Genomic DNA, 13140 nt, shown 5'->3' with positions numbered 1-13140 from the left:
TTGAAAAAGAGGCTCTGGCGGTGTTTACAGGGTAAAAAAAATGCACCAGTACTTATTTAGCCTTAAGTTTGAGCTTGAAACTGAGTACAAGCCACTCATATCGCCATTCTCAGAGAGCAAAGGGATTAATACCAATGCCTCTGCCCGCATCCAAAGATGGGCGGTCACACTGTCGGCATACAACTATGTAATCCGCCACAGACCGGGCACAGAGAACTGCGCAGATGCTCTCAGTCGGCTGCAATTGCCCACCACGGGGGTGGAAATGGCACAGCCAGCGGACTTGCTCATGGTCATGGAGGCATTTGAGAACGAGAAGTCCCCCATTATGGCCCACCAGATCAGGACCTGGACCAACCAGGGTCCTTTACTGTCGTGGGTAAAAAACCGTGTCCTCCATGGGAGCTGGTCCATTGTCCCAGTGGAGATGCAGGAGGCGATTAAGCCGTTCCACAGATACAAAGACGAGTTGTCCCTGCAAGCAGACTGTCTATTGTGGGGCAATCACATGGGCTTGCCCAAGAAAGGCAGAGACACATTCAATGTGAACTACACAGCACCCACCCAAGCATCGTAATGATGAAAGCCATAACTAGATCCCATGTGTGGTGGCCTGGCATTGACTCAGATTTAGAGTCATGCAAGCACCAGTGCAACACATGCTCTCAGCTGAGCAATGCACACAGAGAGGCATCGCTTAATTTGTGGTCGTGGCCCTCCAAACCGTGGTCGAGGATCCATGTAGACTATGTGGGCCCATTTCTAGGCAAAATGTTTTTGGTTGTCGTGGACGCTTATTCAAAATGGATTGAATGTGCAATAATGTCTGCCATTGAAAGCCTACGAGCCATGTGTGCCACACCAGCTTGCCTGATGCCCTAGTCAGCGACAATGGGCCGTGCTTCACGAGTGCTGAATTCAAGGAATTCATGACCCACAACAGGATCAAACACGTCACATCTGCCCCGTTCAAGCCCGCATCCAACGGCCTGGCAGAATGGGCAGTTCAGACCATCAAGCAAAGCTTGAAACATGTGTCAGAAGGCTCCCTGCAGACCCTATTGTCCCAAGTGCTGTTCAGCTACCACACTAGACCCCACTCACTTACCGGGGTTCCTCCAATCGAGTTGCTCATGAAAAGGGCGCTTAAAACAAGGCTCTCTCTTGTCCACCCTGATCTCCATGATCACGTGGAGGGCAAGCAGCATCAACAAAGTGTGTACCATGACCGTGCAAATTAGTCACGTGATATTGAGATCAATAATCCTGTGTTTGTGCTCAATTATGGACATGGTCCCAAATGACTTGCTGGCATGGTCACATGTTTCAGGTCAAATTGGCCAATGGACAAACGCACAGAAAACATTTGGACCCAATCAAATTGTGGTTCACCAACAGCTACGAACAACCCGAAGAGGACACCACCAACTTTGACCCTCCAACACACACACAAGTAGCAACTGATGTCATGGTTGACCACGAAACCGAACTCATCACCCCCAGCAGCCCGGCAAGGCCGGCGTACCCAACAGCCCATGAAGAACGAACCAACTCACCCACACCTGCATTTGTGCCGAGACGATCGACAAGGGAGCGTAAAGCCCCAGAATGTCTCACCCTGTAAATAAGTGTACTGTTAACTTCACGGGGGAGTGATGTTATGTATTTAACCCCTTGTAACCTGCATGACACCTGACCACCAGAGGGCCCATCTGTTGGAGCCCCAAGGGATCCCAGCATCCCTTGGGAGCACAATATATAAGCAGGCCACCCTCGAGGTACCTGCACTCTGGAATCTTATTAAAGGAGCTAAGGTCACACTTGCTCATTACACACAGTACTCAGTCTCACCCTTTATTATGAGTGTAATAATTGCCATATTCAAAGGACCTAATGCCTGGTTTAGGCTGATGCCAGAGACTTGTTTCCGATGCTCTTCGATATATGGGAGGTTCACCCTCTAAATTTGACCTCTGTTTCCCCGTTTTCTGCTCAGCTCCTGCCTGCTGTCATATTTTCCTACCAAAACAAGAGTGAATGCACTGTCAAAGCACTTCATTAGCTGCAAAGCACTTTCAGATTTCTTGAGGATCTAAAAAGTGCTATATAAATGCAAGTGCCTTCTTTCTTGTTTACATAATATTGCATAGAATCTGCTCACAGACACACCTATTCCTGAAATTTGTTTGTCTTGAGCGTAGCAGGATATTTGGGGGAAGGTTGTCCAGTGAAGATCGGCCCAACAGATCCATGCTGTTGCTTATACACCACACAAGCCTCCTACAATTCTAATTACCTCTTACCAACTTCCCCTCCCCACCTGTATCCCTCTATTCCCTTCTACCTTGTCTATGCATCAATGCTATCTGATACCTGTGCCATCAAATTTTATTTTAGAATTTTGATAGCTTGCATCATTCTTGTTATTGGCTTCTATGCTCCCTTGAATGCAAGAGGAAGGTTCCGATCACAGGGGGATGCAGATGATGGTCAGGGGGCTTCCAGTCACGGGGTGGGGGTGGAAGTCAGCAGGAGCGGATGGTGATTGGTGGATCAGATGTTGCTTGGTGGAGCAGGTGATTGTTGGGGGTGGGTCTGATGATGGTCTTGGGGATTTCGATGGTCGGGGGGAATAGCAGAGAGATCGGTGTGTGGGGGTATTAACTGGATAGCTTGTTGGGCCTGGAGAAAACACTTCTGCTCCTTCAGGCCCACAAACAGTGCTGTAAAGACAGTTAGCACATGAATTCAACCCTTCAAGTCTCCTTTCACATGCCAGATTTCCCGAGGCCTAGGAAACCCAGCCGCTTGTAGTTAAAAATAGAATTACTGCCAAAATGAAGGCATGCAGCCACATTAAAATATTTAAATGACCAACCCACTTCCTGCAAGCGAATTAGTTGCCAACCCCTGGTCCCATCTCTGTTAAATCAGTAGTGGATGAGTTAGAGGAGGGTTGGCTTCCTGATCCAGATTTTTTGAATTTTAACCTCTGACCTGACCCTAACCTATCCATTTTTGTGAGTTAAGATTCAGTCCTATGATCCTATAATAAGGTCCCCAGGGATGTTCCTTCTTTCCACCTATATTACTGCCACTTCCTGAGGTCACCCAGGGAAAGGTGATGGCCGGCCCTGAAAAATGGCAGTAACAACAGTGAGTTTGCCAATGGAGGGAGAGGGTCTTACAGTGGCCTGCTCTCCCTTCATTCCCTCCCTAATGGCTTACTTGTTGAAGTCCCCGGCCTTTGCTGAGGCCTTCAGTGAGTCTTTGTTATTGATCTTTGGTACATTTTTTCCCTTTTAAGGATCCATCACCTGACCTTCTGGTGTTGCTATGGAAACTGAGCCCCAAGCCAGGAAAATGGGTGGGGGCTGGGGCAAATATGGAGAGCCAGCAAAAATACCATACCACCGGAACTCTTGCCCAAAATACCAATCTCCTCTAATATCTCCGCTCTGCTGGCCTCCCAACTTTCCACATGCCCCACACTAAGTCCCGCTTGTCTATCACTCCTGTCGGCACTGAACGACAATGGCTCCTTGTCCTACAAAATATTATATTAAAATCCTCATCCAATCTTTAAATCGCTACATATCCTCACCAATGTTCCCCCTAACTTTTTTTGTGAGTGCACCAACCCTTTAACAGTCTGCGCGGGCCGTTCACAGTAAACTTAACAATGGAAAAGCTGCCTCCGGCCTGCGTGGGACTGGCACAGAGCACAGCTTAGAGGGAATGTTGGTCTTCACTTCATCCTATTAGTGCCTTACATCCCATCTCATTTCATTCACCCCTCTAATTCTGGCCTTTTGTAGACGAATCTTTCCCATGATTGGTAGCAAAGCCTCCAGAAGCCTTGACCCGACTCTTTAAATCCTTCAGCCTCTCCATGCCTATCTCCACATAGTGAGAGAAGAAGTATTAAGGGGTTAAGCAGCTTTGAAAGTGGATGAATTCCCAGGCCTGGATGAAATGTATCCCAGGTTGTTAAGTGAAGCAAAAGAGAAAATAGCAGAGGCCCTGAACATCATTTTCCAGTCCTCTCTGGCTACAGGTGTGATGAAGGAGGACTGGATGACTGCTAATGTGGTATCTCTGTTTAAAAAGGGAGAAAGGGATAGACCGAGTAATTATAGGCCAGTCAGCCTAACCTCAGCGTTGGGAAAATTATTGGAGAAAATTAGGAGGGACAGGATAAATCTTCATTTAGAAAGAAGTGGATTAATCAAGGACAGTCAGCATGGATTTAGAAAGGGAAGGTCGTGTATGACTAACTTGATTGAATTTTTTGAGGAGGTAACAAAAAGGGTAGTGCCTTTGATGTGGTGTATATGGATTTTAGCAAGGCTTTTGATAAGGTCCCACATGGCAGACTGGTTATGAAAGTAAAAACCCATGCGATCCAGGACAAGTGACAAGTTGGATCCAAAATTGGCTCAGAGGCAGGAAACAAAGGGTAATGGTTGATGGGTGTTTTTGTGACTGGAAGGCTGCTTCCAGTGGGATTTCGCAGGGCTCAGTACTCAGTCCCTTGCTTTTTGTGGTATATATCAATGATTTAGACTTGAATGTAGAGGGTATGATTAAGAAGTTTGCAGATAATACTAAAATTGTCTGTGTGGTGGATAATGAAGAAGAAAGTGTAAATTGCAGGAAGATAATCAATGAACTGATCAGGTGGGCAGAACAGTGGCAAGTGGAATTCAATCTGGAGAAGTGTGAGGTAATGTAATTGGGGAGGGCTAACAAGGCAAGGGAATACACATTAAATGGTAGGACACTGAAAAGTGTAGAGGAATAAAGCGACCTTGGAGTGCATGTCCACAGATCCCTGAAGGTAGCAGCCCAGGTAGATAAATTGGTAAGAAGACATACAGAATACTTGCCTTTATTAGCCGAGGCATAGAATACAAGAGCAGGGAGATTAAGCTTGAACTGGATAAAACACTTGTTAGGCCACAGCTAGAGTACTGCGTGCAGTTCTGGTCACCACTTTACAGGAAAGATGTGATTGCACTAGAGAGGCTACAGAGGAGATTTATGAGGATGTTGCCTGGACTGGATAATTTTAGCTATGAGGAAAGATTGGATAGGCTGGATTTGTTTTCTTTGGAACAGAGGGGACTGAGAGGAGACCTTATTGAGGTGTTTAAAGTAAGAGCGGCTTAGCTAGAGTGGATAGGACAGACCTGTTCCCTTAGCAGAAGGGTCAACAACCAAGGGGCACAGATTTAAAGTAATTGGCAGAAGGAATTTTAGGGGAAATTTCTTCATCCAGAGGGTGGTGGGAATCTGGAACTCACTGCCTGAAAGAGTGGTAGAGACAGAAAGCCTCACCACATTTAAAAAGTTCTTGGATGTGCACTTGAAGTGGGTAACCTGCAGGGCTACAGACCTAGAGCTGGAAAGTGGAATTAGGCTGGATAGCTTTTTGTTGGCCAGCGCAGACATAATGGATCGAAATGGCTTCCTTCCATGCTGTAAATTTCTATGATTCTATGATTGCACCTTTAAAAACCTTTTCAAAAAACCTTATTGTTTGACCAAGCTTTCAGTCACCTCTCTTAACTCTTGTACCGTGGCTCAGTACCTTCTCCTTTATGCCCTTTATCTTCTTTTTTCTTCTCCCTCTCTGTAAAGCACCTTGGCTATTTTCTATGTTGAAGGCACTATATAGATGTTGTTATTGACATCCGTACTGGAGAATACAAAGCCGGCTGGACTGGAACAGATTGGTCAATTTAAATCTGTCGCTAATTAAAAACATTTCTTAAATGCTTCTTCCCTGATGCAAAGTCAAAGCAATAATCTAACCGCACAGAGAGGGAAAAGAAAGAGATCACAACAGTAATATTGACAGTCATTATCTTTAGTTTCGTAAAAGCATTAAAGCAGGTGCATTATTTTACCATTAAAATATTCCATCATACATTCAGAAGGGGAAAAAAAGCTCTTAGGCATTTTTTGTCTCTCCCAGGAGTTCTGCACAGATTGAGCACTAATGAATTTTTAACATTTCTAATAGCTGGTTGGAGCAGGAAGCGTCTGCCTTGGGACCCTGCTTCATGTCTTCCTGCAGCTGAATATCAAATGGATCAAACGGTGGGTTGCTTCACTAACAGCTAGTCTGGGAATATAACCCAGAAATCAGTACTGTAACAAATTAGAGGGGCTTCCTCTTTCAGTTGGTTTACACTGGCTGTTTTCATAAACACAGATTTTTTTTCTTCCATTTTGCTTTCTCCCTCCCACTGGGCTACAGTTCCACAGGCTTGACAATGATTATCTTCAGGCTATCCCTCACCGGATGTCCATGTACATGGGTTTCCAATGGAAATCATAGTACAGCGATCGGAAACAGGAATCCTGGCTGGCTTTTCCCTATCCCAGTTGGACTGAGAGAAACTACTGCACCCTCATTTCATTGACTAAGATCAACTAACTCAGCACTAACCATATGAGCCATATAAGAACAGCAACATGCATTTAGATAGCACCTATAACATAGGAACGTAATCAGACAAAATTGACACCGAGCCAAAGAAGGAAATGTTACGATAGATTGGCCAAAGAAGTAAGTATTAAGGAGGGTCTTAAAGGGGGAGAGAGAGGTGGAAAGGCAGGGAGCTATATGTAGGGCATTCCAGAGCTTAGGGCCTAAATGGTAGAAGATACAGTAGCCAATGGTGGGGTAAAGGAAGTGGGGGGTGCACCAGAGTCCAGAGTTGGAGGAACACAGAGTTCCTGGAGGGTTGCAGGGCTGGAAGAGATAAGGAGAAGCGAGGCCAAGGAAGGATTTGAAAACGAGGATGAGAATTGTAAAATGAGGCGTTGATGGACTGGGTGCCAATATAGGTCAGCGAGCACAGGGGTGATGTGCAATGCCTCCCGAAGCTGCACTGCCTCCTACGCGTCCTGCCTCCCTCAATGCGCGGCCCATTCAAATTTTCGCGCCTGCGCAGTATCTACAATGTAAACGCCGGTGAGCAGCCTGTGGGGACCTTGCAGATGACTGGGCAAGCGTGCAGCTTAATGGGAACATTGGTGAGGGGTGAACAGGATTTGCTGCGGGTTATGATACAGGCGCCAGAGTTTTGGATAATCTCAAGCTTATGGATGGTGAAGATGGATAGATGAACATTGGAATGGTCGATTTTGGAGGTAAACAAAGCATGGATGAGGGTTTCAGCAGCAGATGGGCTGAGGCAGGGCCGAAGACAGATGGATGAAGGTGGTCTTTCTGATGAAGAGGGTATGGGTCGGACTATCAGGTTACAGTGAAATAGGAGCTGAAGTGGGAATAGTATGGTTCAGATTGAGACAGTGGCCAGGGAAGGAATTGGAATCGGAGGGAAGGGGACCAAATTTGTGCTAAGGACCGAAGACAATGGTTCTTCCCAACATTTAAATGGAGGAAATTACAGCTCATCCAGGACTAGAAGTCAGAAAACACAGAGGCAGTGAAGGGGTCAAGAGAGGTAATGGTGAGGTATGGCAGGGTGTCGTCAGCATACATGTGGTACTTGACATCACATCCTTAGATGATGTCACTGAGGCAGTGCATGTTGATGAGAAATAGGTGGGGGCCAAGGTTATATCCTTGAGGGATTCCAGAGGTAACAATGTGGGCGTGAGAAGACAAGCCATTGCAGGAGATTTTCTCGCAATGATTGGATAGGTAAGAGTGGAGCCACCACTCCCACTCAGCTGGGCAATGGGATAGAGGATTGGCTAACGAACAGAAAACAAAGAGTGGGGATCAATGGGTCATTCTCGGGTTGGCAATCAGTAACTAGTGGGGTGCCGCAGGGATCAGTGCTGGGACCCCAACTATTTGTAACCCTAGTGTAACGTAGCCAAGTTTGCTGACGATACAAAGATGGGAGGAAAAGCAATGTGTGAGGAAGACACAAAAAAATCTACAAAAGGACATAGACAGGCTAAGTGAGTGGGCAAAAATTTAGCAGATGGAGTATAATGTTGGAAAGTGTGAGGTCATGCACTTTGGCAGAAAAAAAATCAAAGGCAAGTTATTATTTAAATGGAGAAAAATTGCAAAGTGCCGCAGTACAGCGGGACCTGGGGGTACTTGTGCATGAAACACAAAACGATAGTGTTGTGTATGGAGAAAGAGTCAGATTGAACACTGTGAACTCAAAGTAAAGTGTGACCGTAGTCTTTTATTCCAGGTCTCCAGAGTGCCTCTCCAAACTTTGAAGCCTCCTTAAATATCTGTGCTCCCAAGGAATTATGGAATCCCTTGGGACTCCAGGGGATGAGCACTCTAGTGGCTGTACAGAGTTAATACAAGTCCACATATATAACAACACTCCCCTCCACCCCGCCCCAAAGTCAATAGTGTAACTATTTACAATGTGAGTTGATCTGGGACCCTTCTTGCCCTGGTTGATCGTCTCGGTGTGAAAGCTGGTGTTGTTGAATCATTTGTTGGGCCCTCGCTGGGCTGCTGTGCAGCTGGCCTCTCTAGGCTGCCTGGTGTGTTGGGCCCTGCAGGGCTGCTGTGGATGATGTGTTCTGCTTCGTGGTCAACCGTGGTGTCGGTTGCCACTGGTGTGTATGTTGGGAGATCAAAAAAGGTAGGGTCCAAGGTGGGTTGCTCAGGATAGTCCGTGAACCTGAGTTTGATTTGGTCCAAGTGTTTCCGGTGAATGAGTCCATTTGAAAGTTTGACCCGAAACACCCTGCTCCCCTCTTTGGCCACTACAGTACCAGGAAGCCACTTGAGACCTTGTCCATAATTTAATACAAATACAGGATCATTGACTTCAATCTCACGTGACACATTTGCTTCATCATGGTATGCATTTTGTTGAAGCCGCCTGCTCTCTACCTGTTCATGTAGAGCAGGGTGAACTAACGAGAGCCTTGTCTTAAGTGCTCTTTTCATGAGCAGTTCAGCAGGTGGAATCCCAATGAGTGAGTGGGGTCTCATGCGGTAGCTAAGCAGGACTCGGGATAGGCGAGTCTGCAGTGAGCCTTCAGTTTCCCTCTTCAAGCATTGCTTGATGGTTTGCACTGCTCTCTCTGCCTGCCCATTGGACGCTGGTTTAAACAGGAAGATGTGACATGTTTGATCCCGTTACGGGTCATGAATTCTTTGAACTCAGCACTGGTAAAACATGGCCCGTTGTCGCTCACCAGGACATCGGGTAAGCCGTGAGTGGCAAACATGGCCCGCAGGCTTTCAGTAGTGGCAGCAGACGTGCTAGCTGACATTATCTCACATTCAATCCACTTGGAGTACGTGTCTACAACCACAAGGAACATTTTACGCAAGAATGGGCCTGCATTCTCGACGTGGACACTAGACCACGGTTTGGAGGGCCAAGACTATAAACTTTGCGGCACCTCCCTGGGTACATTGCTTAAATGCGAGCATGTATTTCATCTGTGCGCGCAGGACTCTTAGTCCGCATCAATACCGGGCCACCACACGTGGGATCTGGCTATCGCTGTCATCATTACGATGCCTGGGTCGGTACTCTGGAGGTCATTGATGAAGGTGTCTCTGCCCTTCTTGGGGATCACTACTCGATTGCCCCACAGAAAGCAGTTTGCCTGTAAAGACATTTCATCTTAGCGCCGCTGGAACGGCTTTATCTCTTCCTGCATTTCCACTGGGACACTGGAAGCACACATGAAGCACACAGCTTTTGACTAGAGATAATAAGGGGCCCTGCCTTGTCCAGCTTTTGATCTGCCGGGCAGTGACGAGTGATTGCTTCCATAACCATGGCTAGATCTGCGGGCTGCACCATTTCAACCCCCGTGGTGGGCAATAAGAACATAAGAACATAAGAATTAGGAACAGGAGTAGGCCATCTACTCCTCGAGCCTGCTCCGCCATTCAAAAAGATCATGGCTGATCTGGCCCGCTCCCCATACCCCTTAATTCCCTTATTGGTTAAAAATCTATCTATCTGTGACTTGAATACATTCAATGAGCTAGCCTCAACTGCTTCCCTGGGCAGAGAATTCCACAGATTCACAACCCTCTGGGAGAAGAAATTCCTTCTCAACTCGGTTTTAAATTGGCTCCCCCGTATTTTGAGGCTGTGCCCCCTAGTGGAAACAACCTCTCTGCCTCTATCTTGTCTATCCCTTTCATTATTTTAAATGTTTCCATAAGATCACCCCTCATCCTTCTGAACTCCAACGAGTAAAGACCCAGTCTACTCCATATATCATCATAAGGTAAATCCCACATCTCCGAATACCAAGGCTAGTATATCCTTCCTTAAGTAAGGTGACCAAAACTGCACACAGTACTCCAGGTGCGGCCTCACTAATACCCTGTACAGATGCAGCAGGACCTCCCTGCTTTTGTGCTCCATCCCTCTCGCAATGAAGGCCAACATTCCATTCGCCTTCCTGATTACCTGCTGCACCTGCAAACTAACTTTTGGTGATTCATGCACAAGGATCCAAAAAGAGTTTCATGCACAAGGACCCCCAGGTCCCTCTGCACCGCAGCATGTTGTAATTTCTCCCAATTCAAATAATATTCCTTTTTACTGTATTTTTTTCCAAGGTGGATGACCTCACATTTTACGGCATCTGCCAAACCTTAGCCCATTCGCTTAACCTATCTAAATCTCTTTGTAGCCTCTCTGTGTCCTCTACACAACCCGCTTTCCCACTAGTCTTTGTGTCATCTGCAAATTTTGTTACACTACACTCTGTCCCCTCTTCCAGGTCATCTATGTATATTGTAAACAGTTGTGGTCCCGATCCCTTTGGCACACCACGAACCACCAATTTCCAATCCGAAAAGAACCCATTTATCCCGATGTTAGCCAGTCAATTCTCTATCCATGCTAATACATTTCCTCTGACTCCGCATACCTTGATCTTCTGCAGTAACCTTTTGTGTGGCACCTTATCGAATGTCTTTTGGAATTCTAAATACACCACATCCATCGGTACATCTCTATCCACCATGCTCGTTATATCCTCAAAGAATTCCAGTAAATCAGTTAAACATGATTTCCCCTTCATGAATCCATGTTGCGTCTGCTTGATTGCACTATTCCTATCTAGATGTCCCGCTATTTCTTCCTTAATGATAGCTTCAAGCATTTTCCCCACTACAGATGTTAAACTAACCGGCCTATAGTTACCTGCCTTTTGTCTGCCCCCTTTTTTAAACAGAGGCGTTACATTAGCTGCTTTCCAATCCGCTGGTACCTCCCCAGAGTCCACAGAATTTTGGTAGATTATAACGAATACATCTGCTATACCTTCCGCCATCTCTTTTAATACCCTGGGATGCATTTCATCAGGATCAGGGGACTTGTCTACCTTGAGTCCCATTAGCCTGTCCAGCACTACCTCCCTAGTGATAGTGATTGTCTCAAGGTCCTCCCTTCCCACATTCCCGTGACCAGCAATTTCTGGCATGGTTTTTGTGTCTGCCACTGTGAAGACCGAAGCAAAATAATTGTTCAAGGTCTCAGCCATTTCCACATTTCCCATTATTAAATCCCCCTTCTCATCTTCTAAGGGACCAACATTTACTTTAGTCACTCTTTTCCGTTTTATATATCTGTAAAAGCTTTTACTATCTTTTTTTATGTTTTGTGCAAGTTTACTTTCGTAATCGATCTTTCCTTTCTTTATTGCTTTCTTAGTCATTCTTTGCTGGCGTTTAAAATTTTCCCAATCTTCTATTTTCCCACTAACCTTGGCCAGCTTATACACATTGGTTTTTAATTTGATACTCTCTTTTATTTCCTTGGTTATCCACGGCTGGTTATCCCTTCTCTTACCGCCCTTCTTTTTCACTGGAATATATTTTGATTGAGCACTATGAAAGAGCTCTTTAAAAGTCCTCCACTGTTACTCAATTGTGCCACCGTTTAGTCTGTGTTTCCAGTCTACTTTAGCTAACTCTGCCCTCATCCCACTTTAGTCCCCTTTGTTTAAGCATAGTACGCTCGTTTGAGACACTACTTCCGCACCCTCAATCTGTATGACAAATTCAACCATACTGTGATCACTCATTCCGAGAGGATCTTTTACGAGGAGATCGTTTATTATTACTGTCTCATTACACAGGACCAGATCTAAGATAGCTTTCTCCCTTGTAGGTTCTGTAACATACTGTTCTAAGAAACAATCCCGTATGCATTCTATGAATTCCTCCTCCAGGCTACCCTGTGCGATTTGATTTGATCAATCGATATGTAGGTTAAAATCCCCCATGATTACTGCCGTTCCTTTTTCACATGCCTACATTATTCCCTTGATTATTGTCCGCCCCACCGTGAAGTTATTATTTGGGGGCCTATAAACTACGCCCACCAGTGACTTTTTCCCCTTACTGTCTCTAATCTCCACCCACAATGATTCAACATTTTGTTCGTTAGAGCCAATATCATCTCTCACAACTGCCCTGATATCATCCTTTATTAACAGAGCTACCCCACCTCCTTTCCCTTCTTGTCTATCCTTCCGAATTGTCAGATACCCCTGTATGTTTAATTCCCAGTCTTGGCCACCCTGCAACCACGTTTCTGTAATGGCCACCAAATCATACCCATTTGTGATGATTTGTGCCGTCAACTCATTTACTTTATTTCGAATGCTGCGTGCATTTAGGTAGAGTGTTTTAATACTAGTTTTTAAACCATGATTTTTAGTTTTGACCCCTCCTGCAGCCCCTTTATATTCACACATATTGTCCCTTCTAGCACCTTGTGGTTTACATTTACCCCAGTGTTACTCTGCTCTGTTGCCTCCTGCCTTTTGCATTCTTTCTTGGGGTCCTGTTCATCTGAGCTCTCACCCACTCTAACTAGCTCAGAGCTCTCTCCTGGGTTCCAAAAACTCCTCGCATTGAGGTACCGAGCTTTCAGGCTTGCCTTTTTATTACACTTTGACCCTTTAGAATTTTGCTATACAGTGGCCTTTTTTGTTTTTTGCCTTGGGTTTCTCTGCCCTCCACTTTTACTCATCTCCTTTCTGTCTTTTGCTTCTGTCTCCATTTTGTTTCCCTCTGTCTCCCTGCATTGGTTCCCATCCCCCTGCCATATTAGTTTAACTCCTCCCCAACAGCATTAGCAAACACTCCCCCTCGGACATTGGTTCTGGTCCTGCCTAGGTGCAAACCATCCG

Source organism: Pristiophorus japonicus, chromosome 1, assembly GCF_044704955.1.
Source record: "Pristiophorus japonicus isolate sPriJap1 chromosome 1, sPriJap1.hap1, whole genome shotgun sequence".
In the NCBI taxonomy this organism is placed as follows: domain Eukaryota; kingdom Metazoa; phylum Chordata; class Chondrichthyes; family Pristiophoridae; genus Pristiophorus; species Pristiophorus japonicus.
This window is presented reverse-complemented; position numbering follows the sequence as displayed.